Below are 10,331 nucleotides of genomic sequence, written 5' to 3' on the forward strand. Positions count from 1 at the left end.
GTCTCACTGAACCTCTAAACTCAAAGTTCAGTTTTCTGTCAACGCAGTGTTGGCCAAAAAAAGTCAGTTGCAAAGTCATTACCAGATTTCCTCCCAGTATTGATGTTTGTTTATGCAAATGACTTCTTCACAGTTCTTACTTGATCAAATCTCATCAAACTGTCCAAGTTTAAACTTGTTCTCAAATATGGTTCAAGTTATACCCACCTTCTGTTTTAAGTGTTCCATGTATTGAGTCATGATGGTCTTAGGAGTGACGGCAAAACATGGTGTGAATCTGTGACTGAAGCTCATGTCAGCGTGGTGGGTCCTGCTTGTTATGACTATACTCCAAGGATCTCTCTGTGTGTAAAAGCTTCTGAAATCCGGTTGATTTTGAAAGATCCCGGTTGTTCTCAGTTGTTGATGGTTGTTTTGTTGCACCTTTTAACATCATAATCAGGGGCAGGGGTCGTGTGTGTGAGTGTGTGTTTGTGTGTGTATGTGAGAGAGAGGGAGAGTGACAGAGAGAAATGTATTTATATTTTGATTGTCCTCAAACAGTTTTTAAAATGACAGACAATAAATGTTGAATACACCAGCTTCCACTGTGTGTGGGTTGTTGTTGTTGTTGTTGTTTTTTTATTCCATCCATCCATCCGTTTTCCTAACCTCTTATCCAACTGAAGGGAGTGGAGGGATAGAGTTGATGCTAGAGGCAGGGTACTCCCTATACCACACACCCCCACGTCCACAGCCAATTTAGATCTAACATGCGTGGACTGTGGGACGAAGCCGGAAAGCCTAGAGAGAGGGGTAGGTGCCAACACTGCATCACTGTGCTGGTTTTAATATTGTAATGTAATCTTAGTACAGTCTGTACAATTAATCAAATCAAACCAGAAGCAGAATTCGGACCTTTCAAAGGGAGCTATTATACTTATTTCCAGCTCCATGGTTTGGTTCTTGGACTCTAGATTAGCTTTACATGGTCAACAGTTCAAAATAATCCTTATTTATCTTGTTCCTTGGTGTTCTTGTGTGGAGATCCTAAAGACAAACATGGACACAGCTTCCATGTCCGAAAAATTAAACCAGTGCAGAAGTGTGGTGATAGCTGTGGTTCCAAAAAGACTTCCTGTCTTATAGAAGTCTATGGGAAAGTGGATCTTGTCTTGACCTCTGTTTGTTTATGGGCTCAGTCACTCATTTGAACTCATCCTGAATGAGAAATTAAGCCTGTTATATAAATTTCTGTCATACTATGTTTAAAAAATGGAGGATTATCTGTGCTATGAAACACTCAATGGCTAATGACTTGTTGCATCAAACTGTTTGCATGTCCAGTTGGAAATCTCTGAATCCCTGCATTAGCCCCGTGACAGGCTGCAAGGATTCAGAGATTTCCAACTGGACATGCAAAAAATTTCAAAGGATTCAAACCAGAACCTCTGAAATCAGTAGGTGATGGAGCTACATCCATCTTTCACACCATCTGTGGTGCATTTTCTCAGATTGTCCTCTGAAACAAGCTGTTTTACCTCCTTCTCCCTTTAATCTGGCTTTCAACTGATTGGCTGTCAAAGACATCATACAGGGAGATGAGCAGAACTAAATATCTGAAACCGAGTCCTTAGAGCAGTCTGAAGCCTGAACCTTTGGTGGGTAGGCTTTGCTTGTACATAGACTGACCTCCTTATTTATTTTTTTTATGTTCAAGAGATTAACATATGTCCTTTATACATTGATTTGTTTTGTTTTATTTGGTTATTTATTTATTTTTTTATTTTTTTACATTTTTTTCTTAATTATAACATTTTGACTCCAAAGTAAGGCAAAAGCCTGGAAGATGCTCAAGTCACACAGTGCTAAAACACTAAATTACTACTCCTGAGATTTGAGCATCTTATATTTGGCTTCCCTTTATCATAGTAGAGCTGGGATAAAGGGAGGTTACTGATTCAAAGAGAAGCTAGTGACTTTAATTGTCCTGCTGAATTATTATTTTTCCATCTTTACATAATAAAGTATTAAATACATTTCTTCTTATTTCTTAATCGGCAGTAGTTACATCAGCCACTAGATGGCGACTATATACTTCAACCAGTCCACTTGTTTCAACTGTCCACACACACACACATACACACAGAGCGATGGAGCATCTGAATGAAATTACAGCTTGCTTGAGTAACTTCCTGTGTGTGTGTGTGAGAGTGTGTCAGAGCCACGCAAGGCTGAGCAGTTCAGTGTTACAGTCCACAGACAGTAGTTGGATACTGGAAATATAACTGTATCTGGGTCATAGTGCTCTGTGAGTGATGTGAACTCAGTCACATGTACCTAATGAGCCCCAGAGGAAACAAAAATGCATATTCAGGTTCATAAAGCCCTACCTCAGCTGTTGGGTCGTGACTTTATGTGGGGTCATTTCCCATCCAGATGTGGTTGTAAGAGATTTCTACCCATGATTGTGTTTTTGGTGAAGATCTGTGAACATTTAAAGCAGTTTCTTAATTAACTCAACTGTTTTTAATGAACTGATGATCTTATTTTAAATTGCAGAGTTTTTAAAAAAAAAAATTTCAAGTTTTCTATGACAAATACAACACCGCAGCCTTAAAAGACTTGCTTAGTGCTTAACAGTTTGAAGTATTATGTGTTTAATAGTATTTTTAGGGCCAACTTGATCCAGACAGCCGAGAGCTGTATACTTAGAACAATAGGGTCCCCCGCGACCGTGAATCGGATAATCAGAAGAGAATGGATGGAGGATGTTATCTTACAATATTTACTATTCTAGCTTACCTGCTTTCTGTCTTGGGAGGTCGAGACATCAACCTGAGGCCATCTTTGGGTTTAAATTGAGGTACGATGTGACACCTGAAAGGTCTTAGGTTTAAGGCGTTGTTGTTTGTGTTTTCAGGCTGAATTGTCCTGATCTCTGCTCCCTGAATTATACTGAAAAGTAGCTGTTTGTTTCACTGATGTCTGCCTGGAGGGCGCATGTGTTATTGGTGCCCTTGTAATGTAGTATCTGCATGTGTCAGAATAAATTAATGAATTAGAGGGCGCGTTTGAGCCCAACATTTGCCCTGATGGTTAAATTTACATCACATTATGCCCAGGTGGATCCTCTCAGACTTTTGGGCGTGGAAAGTCCTACACTGGTGTAAAAAAAATGCGTGAAATGAGCACAACCTTTTAACACTGCATTAAGTGCTGCTGTCAGGTCAGACTGGTTTCTGAAGAGGGTTCAGAGGTCAGGTTTAACTACAGCTCCTGGTGCAGTTGCGAAATATCAGCAGCTTAAGAGCACTTACAGCTGGTGGCACCGTGGATGTAAAACCAAGATAAGTTTAGGGATTATTTTCAGGCTTTGATGTATTATGTTAGGTTGAGTTTATGGCTGGCCTGGGGTTCAGGGTGTTTTTATAGTGGGTGATTTGCGGGTTTTGGCTGTGGGTCAGGTAGTAGAGCAGGTTGTCTGCTAATCTGAAGGTTGGTGGATTGATCCCCAGCTCCTCCTGTCCATGTGTCCTTGGGCAAGATACTAGATACTAGAATCTCGAGTTTCCCTAAGGGTCTGTGTGTGTGTGAACGCTAGATCCAAGTTCTTAAGTACAGATAACAGCATTGTATGAATCTGTGTGTAATTCTGTGAATGAGATTTTTAGTAAAAAAGTGATATTTAAGTGCCAGGTTATTTACCACGGGTCAGATGTTGTCAGATGAATATTGAAAAGACTAACCTTTGGTCACTTTTTGTTGTGCTTTAACACTGTGATGGCCCAATGCATCTGTGATTTACTTTAAGTCATCTGAACTCTTCATAAAATAATCCCCTCTATCTTATGATGAAACATTTCTATCCTGGCAGGAGTGGTCTCTTCCATGAATTCAAAAGCCCGATCCACCAGACACAAGGGATTACTAAATTGCTCAAGTAGGCGTGTCCTATTTAACCTCCTAGGACCTGGCGTCACATTTTGGGTTATTTAGACCAAAATACTTGATTTTGCTCTACAAGGGCCTGATATCCACTTACAAGGACATTATACTGCTACTGTTCTATCGAAATTTTATATGAATATCCTCATATGTGGCTCTTATTTTTCTTAGAAACAAAAATTAGGTTAAAAAAAAATCTGGTAATTCTTTGTTTTTACATTTATCAGGACCCAATCAGCCCAAATATCAAAGAGAAATTAAAAATGCATGCCGTGGAAGAGTTCGGGTCTTAGGAGGTTAAGCATCCAGACCAGCATCATCAAAACACCAAATGAGGGAATATCTTTGAAAAAGTGGGCTCTGTCCTTACAGCAGAGATTTAGACTTTTGCAGAATGCTCCTTTGGCAGGTTGTTTAATTTGCCCCTGCCTCCATATGTAATGAGTAAAACATTTTTATGTATTTTGAAGATACAACACAAAATATACACTTTCATCAGTAAAGTCAAAAAGTCCTGCATCCACATGTGGCTCTGAATCACTTTGTCAGTAACTTTCAGAATAATCCTGCCAGCTCAGAGATAATCTAAGCCAATCACATGACCTCTTAAAATATGTATTAATGTAGCTGTTTATTTTTGCAATTTTCCCCCAAAAAACAAACAAACAAAAAAATTACCATGTGTGCATGGTATTGTCGTTTTTTTCAGTGCAGTTGAAGGGCTGAGCTCGGCCGTTTTCACGCTGCAACTCCTCATCTGCATCTCATCTGCAATTTGAGTTGAAGTAACAGATCTGGCACATATCCTACATCTGTCTGGATCTCATGAGGAAAGAGTGAAATTTTCATACACTCTAATGTGTTGGGTAATGTTATGAGTTTCCTGCAAACTCATTTATATCCCAATACTGAAATTAAACAGGCCAAATAAACTGTTATGACACTGTAGAAACTTTTGTGTTCATCTGTGCACTTTTTCACATAGTTTTTCAGTGTGGATGAAGTCACTTAAAGTCTCCACTTGCTGGCAGTAAGTGCTATAACAGCATTTCCACTGAGGGAACAAACTAACTCTTACCCAACTCATCTTTCTTGCTCATGTGTGATTTATTATTTGTGAAGTCTGAGAACAGATTACAACAAATCTTCTTAATTAAACACCTACGCGCGCAGTACCTCATACGGTGTCCCACCCTTCAGCACACACCCTTCTGTGGCTGTGAATTCACATGCTGTAAACCCCTCGCACACACACACACACTCGCACAAGCACACAGACACATTTTACGATAACCTTAAATTATCATTATCGTTTTTCGCTCATCTTCACACACAGAGACAAAAGGTCAGACAGAGTTTGCGTGTGTTTAGGGTATTTTGTGGCTTTGGAAATGCCAGATGTGTGCTGCGCTCAAACTGTAGGGGCTGGAACTGATTAAAAATTGAAACCTTTTCTGCTAGTTTTCTGTCTGTGGGATTAAGCAGCAAAGATGAGAAAAAGAAAAAATCTAACTTTAACCCTGTAAAGCCTGAACCATAATGTACCCCGTCTCTCACACTATAGTTGCTGGAATAAGTTCCAGCCCCCCACATGACCCTGGATAGATGGATAGATGCATGGAGTTTTGATTTACATCATTTTTGCTAAAACTGGCTGTTTTGTGTATTGCTTAAGAATATATTGTGCAATTTATTCAGGTTTTTTAATGGAAAATTATGATGTACAGGTCTAAAAACCTCATGTATAAAATATGACACACTTGACATTGCAGGATTAAGAGATTTCAAGCAGCATGGCCTTATTGTGGTATTGGAAACAAAGAAAGAAATAAAGAAAGCAGCTTTAGCCTGCCTACAGCTGCTGTGCATCTGCAAGATGCTTTGCAACCCACTTCTACCCCAGCTCACCCTTTCATTATACCTAATTAAAGTATGATCTGTTGTCAGTGATGCCTGATTTGCTCCGTGCCGGGCTCTTCCTGCTGCCTTCACCACTTCCAGCTTCCCACATATACACATACAATGACAAGGAGCTCCCAGACCAGAGCCATGCCATGTATGCCCATGTTACGAACCTGCATTGTATGTCTTTGTATGGTGCAATCAATGCATCTGGTTATGTTAATTCAGCTGTGCTGGGGCCCTGCTGCAATTGGCGCGTGGATATACAGCTCAGGAGTGACTGGTTCCAGCTGGAGAACCCGCCCATTAAATGGAGGCTGGAGCGCTGCGGCGAGAGAGGTTCTTGCGTTTCTCCCAACGTCCAAGCAGTACGCCTGTGACAGCCACTGGCTGCAGTCACTTGGTGACAGTTGAGGAAGTGGAGTGGGTAGGGGTGAGCTGCCGTTTCTTTTAATCACCCGTTTTCTCCTGTTTTTGAGTAAGTTAAGGAGGTCATACTCTGTCTTTATTTTTGGGTCTTATTTTGGTAAGGTTAGGTGTGTGGGAATCAGTTTAGCTTCGTTTTGTTTATTATTTTGGTGTTGCCCGTTCCCCCTTCCTATGTGTGTCCCGTTTTACTTCTCTCTGTGTTTCCTGCTTTATTTTGAAAGTCTTGTGTTTCCATGTTCAGTGTGTTTAGTTTTGCTTCCCCTCTGGCGTCATGTTCATTTGTATCAGCTGTGTTTCCCCAGGTGTTTCCATTTCCCTCTTTACCTCTCTCCTGTGTCTACTTTTGGGTCCACACAGCAAACACACCGGCCCACCTGGTAACATTTTCATTTCCTTTAGCCCTCGGATTATTGAAAACACCTCAGATACGATTCAGTAAACATTTCCCAGATCTGGAATTGTACGGAATGTTTTGTAACAGTCAAGGGAGTAAAGAATAGAAACACAGAAATTGGTTGAAACAGAGTATGATTGTTTTGTAAAAAAAAAAAAAAAAAAAAAGAGAAGAAGAAGAAGAAAAAAAGTAAAACTGTTCTCAGTCGCTGTTATTCTAGAAATGATCTCATTACTTCACTACCATTAAACCATTATGTCTCCCACCCTGTGTGGAATGAAAAGGAATCGTTTTCTCTTTATTCCGCCTTCCCATTTCCCATCCTTGCAGCTTCCAGAAAACTGACGCATGCACTGGAACGACTTTATAAACAAATGAGATAAGATTAAATGTTACTGTAGAACATCTCCCACTTCTCCTCTCGCTTACCCTTAGATTTTCTCTCTTTTTCCCACCGTTTTCCTACGCCATCTATCATGATTAACCATCGTCGGGGAGGTTTGCCTGTGATCTTTAGACTGTGATTATCAAGTTTGACTGCATCAGTAATAAAGCGGACAAAATTCCTGGAAGAGTTTCTGTGCTGTGGTCACTATACTTCAACACTTCCATGTACATGTAGTGCACTCTGTTTTTATAAGCTATTACAAGAACATACTTCCAGTAAAATCTGGAAAAGTGGAGTGTGGCTTATATTGTACTGTGACAAAAAAAAGAGATTTTGTCCTGCTTTATTTGGCGTAGTGCTGCAGGTTTCTTTCTCAAAACACCTTCACCACTTTCACCGATTTCACCTCCAGGTAAAGCTGTTTCCTCATGTTGTGAAATGGGGGAGTGACAGGTAGGTAGATACGATGCAGACTGCACAACCTTCTTAATTCAGATTCATTTTGATTCACCAACATTTGCACAGTGCAGCGCACATATTTCCTGAATGTGACAGTAGTTTTAAATTAATTTTTGTATGTATGTGTGTATGTATGAATAGCTCATTTTACTGGGATCAAGGAAATAAAAAAATTACAAAATGCTAAACAAACTATTCAAGTGCTGTACTATCTTACATAATATGCAATCTCCTTCTAGTTTGAGCTAAACACTAAAAAATACATCTGATTTTAATGATTTTAATAGGTATTTGGTCATAAAAGCTAATAAATTTTAATTTTGACCCAATGATGGCATTAAAGGAATATTCAAGGAATTGCAATAGTTTCCAGGATTCAATCTCTGGGCAACAAGCTTCAGTGAAATCAATAGCAACCTTTATTGCTATTAGAAGAATAAAGTTTTCAGTCACAGTTAGGGTTAGGCATCAAAACTACTTGATTTGATTCAGAAAAATTATCTTGGTTTGAGTTTGAATGGACACATTCAGCACTATTAAAAATCTCTTAAAAAGTCTGACAGGCAGAAAGCCCTGAGAGCAAAGTCCTCCCATGTGCCAGTTCAGCTAGTAATTGTAGGTTATGAAAAGCCAAACATGCCAAAAGCGGTGTAGGGCTGTTAAATTGGTACAATTCCTTATGGTTATATTTTTGTTACTACGGTACAGCTTGTACTCTTAGATTAAATACAACAGCAGGGCTGTAAGGGGTTTTTTTTTCTTGTGTGTGTGTGTTTTAGTATAAAGCTTTGAATGACATAAAACCATCAACACTGATGAACACCAGTGATTCTTTGAGGTTTAAAAGCACATCAAGTCCATACTTTCTCTCTTTGTCAGCTGTGTGTGTGTGTGTACGTGTGTGTGTGTGTGTGAGTGTGTATATGTGTTTCCACATACTCATCCACCGACTTCCTGTCTCTGGATTATGATGCCATCAGAGCGAGCCGCTGCACTATCAGCTGGGATCTACTAGCTTCGGATGTTAGCTTTGGGATTTGGGACACACACACACACACACACACACACACACACACACACACACACACACACACACACACACACAGAGGAAAAACCTCTCACAGTGGTTTGTTGGTAGAAAAATGAAAGGCGTAGTCAGTTGTTCTGGGGACCAGATGTTCTGTCTGGAAACCAGGAATAAAAATGGACAGAGCAGAGCTCAGTTTGTTACACAGAAAAGAAAAATCTGATGAATTACAAATAATCTATAGTCAGTGGGATTATCTCTTATTACACAATTGCCAAGTTACTACACATTCAATCTAAACCGCATCTACTTGTTTCAGCAGGTGGTGAATTCCCTCAGTGCAAAGCACTGATTTGGTGATTCACAAGTGTCTAGACATTAAGGCTAAAACTGAGCTGCAAATTGAATATTTCTTAGCATGTCTAGGATACACCTAACAATTTAAATACAGTCATTTAATGTTGTTGAACAACAGTCAGAGCATTTAACAGACAATTTAAAAAAAAAAAAAAACACCTTTCAGGCAATTCAGCCAGGTTTACACTGGGTGTTTGAAAACTATTGTAGAACACAACAAGCTTTAAGTTTGGCTTTCTATTAACTTCCCAGAATACAAAAAGCACTGGTACTGTTACAGCGTTGTTGTTTACTGAAATAAAACTACCTGCTGATGTGCTAAATGTGCTAAATGAAGCTAAAAAGGCACTGGAGGTGTGATCAGAAAATTACCCCAAAACATCACCACAGTGCAACGCCCATCACTGTAAACTGTGCACCACAGTAAAACTGGCCAGTTTTACCTGCATTTACTTTTCTGTATAACCTGGACAATATAAACATCTTCTGTTTGTTGTGAGATGCATAACCAGATAACTTACAAGTACTAACACGTCATACAGATGTAAGTTTTTAAGTAAAAATGTAATAAAAACTGTAGTTTTATCTGTTTTACAGCATCTGTACCTTTTTTTTTTTTCAGCAAAAAAGTTGTTATATTAGTTGTTATATTTGGTATTCATTTTATTTGGCTCGACCATTAACTGCCTCTGTGGCATCAGCTATGAGGACTGCCAGGCTGGAGCCCATGAAAATTTATTTTTCTTGACAGCAGGCTGTTTTGTATTAAAATAATTATTGGACCTAATTATTTATTAACTAAAGGTGGAACATTCTCTGGATTATTCCAGCCCTGTTAATTACTCTCATTTATGCTGGCTATTAAAAGATGTGATCCTCAATAAGGATGTAAGTCTGTATTTTACTGTAATCTGGCATGATTCTTTCCTTGTGTTTACAGTAAATGTAGATGCAAGATTGCAATGTCAAAAGTAACTTCCAAGTACAAAGCAATGGTGTTGCATAGTGAACTTACTTCTGTGGTCCTCTGGATTGTCATAATGTGGTCTCCTGTAATTTGGCTCATTAGCTCAACAACATGAGATATGAATGAATAGTTGTAGATTAGGAGACAGAGCCTTCATCTTTGAGTCCTCTCTTCTGTGGAACCTTTAGGCTTAAAACTTTCCTTTTTGATGAAGCAAATAGTTTGGGCTGGATCAGCTGATGCTGAACCTTACGCTGCAATAGGCCAGACTGCTGGAAGCTTCCAGTGATGCATTTTTTATTTACATACTTGTGTTTAGAAACCATTTTGAATTTAATTATTATTAGTTACTATTAATCTCTGGCTCTCTCCCACAGTGTGTCTTTTTGTTCTGGCAGATGGCTGCCCCTCTCTGATGTTGGTTCTGCTGGAGGTTTTTTCTGTTAAAAGGGAGTTTTCCATTATATTGTCACCAAGTACT

The sequence above is a fragment of the Pelmatolapia mariae genome, linkage group LG5, assembly GCF_036321145.2.
Source record: "Pelmatolapia mariae isolate MD_Pm_ZW linkage group LG5, Pm_UMD_F_2, whole genome shotgun sequence".
In the NCBI taxonomy this organism is placed as follows: Eukaryota; Metazoa; Chordata; class Actinopteri; order Cichliformes; family Cichlidae; genus Pelmatolapia; species Pelmatolapia mariae.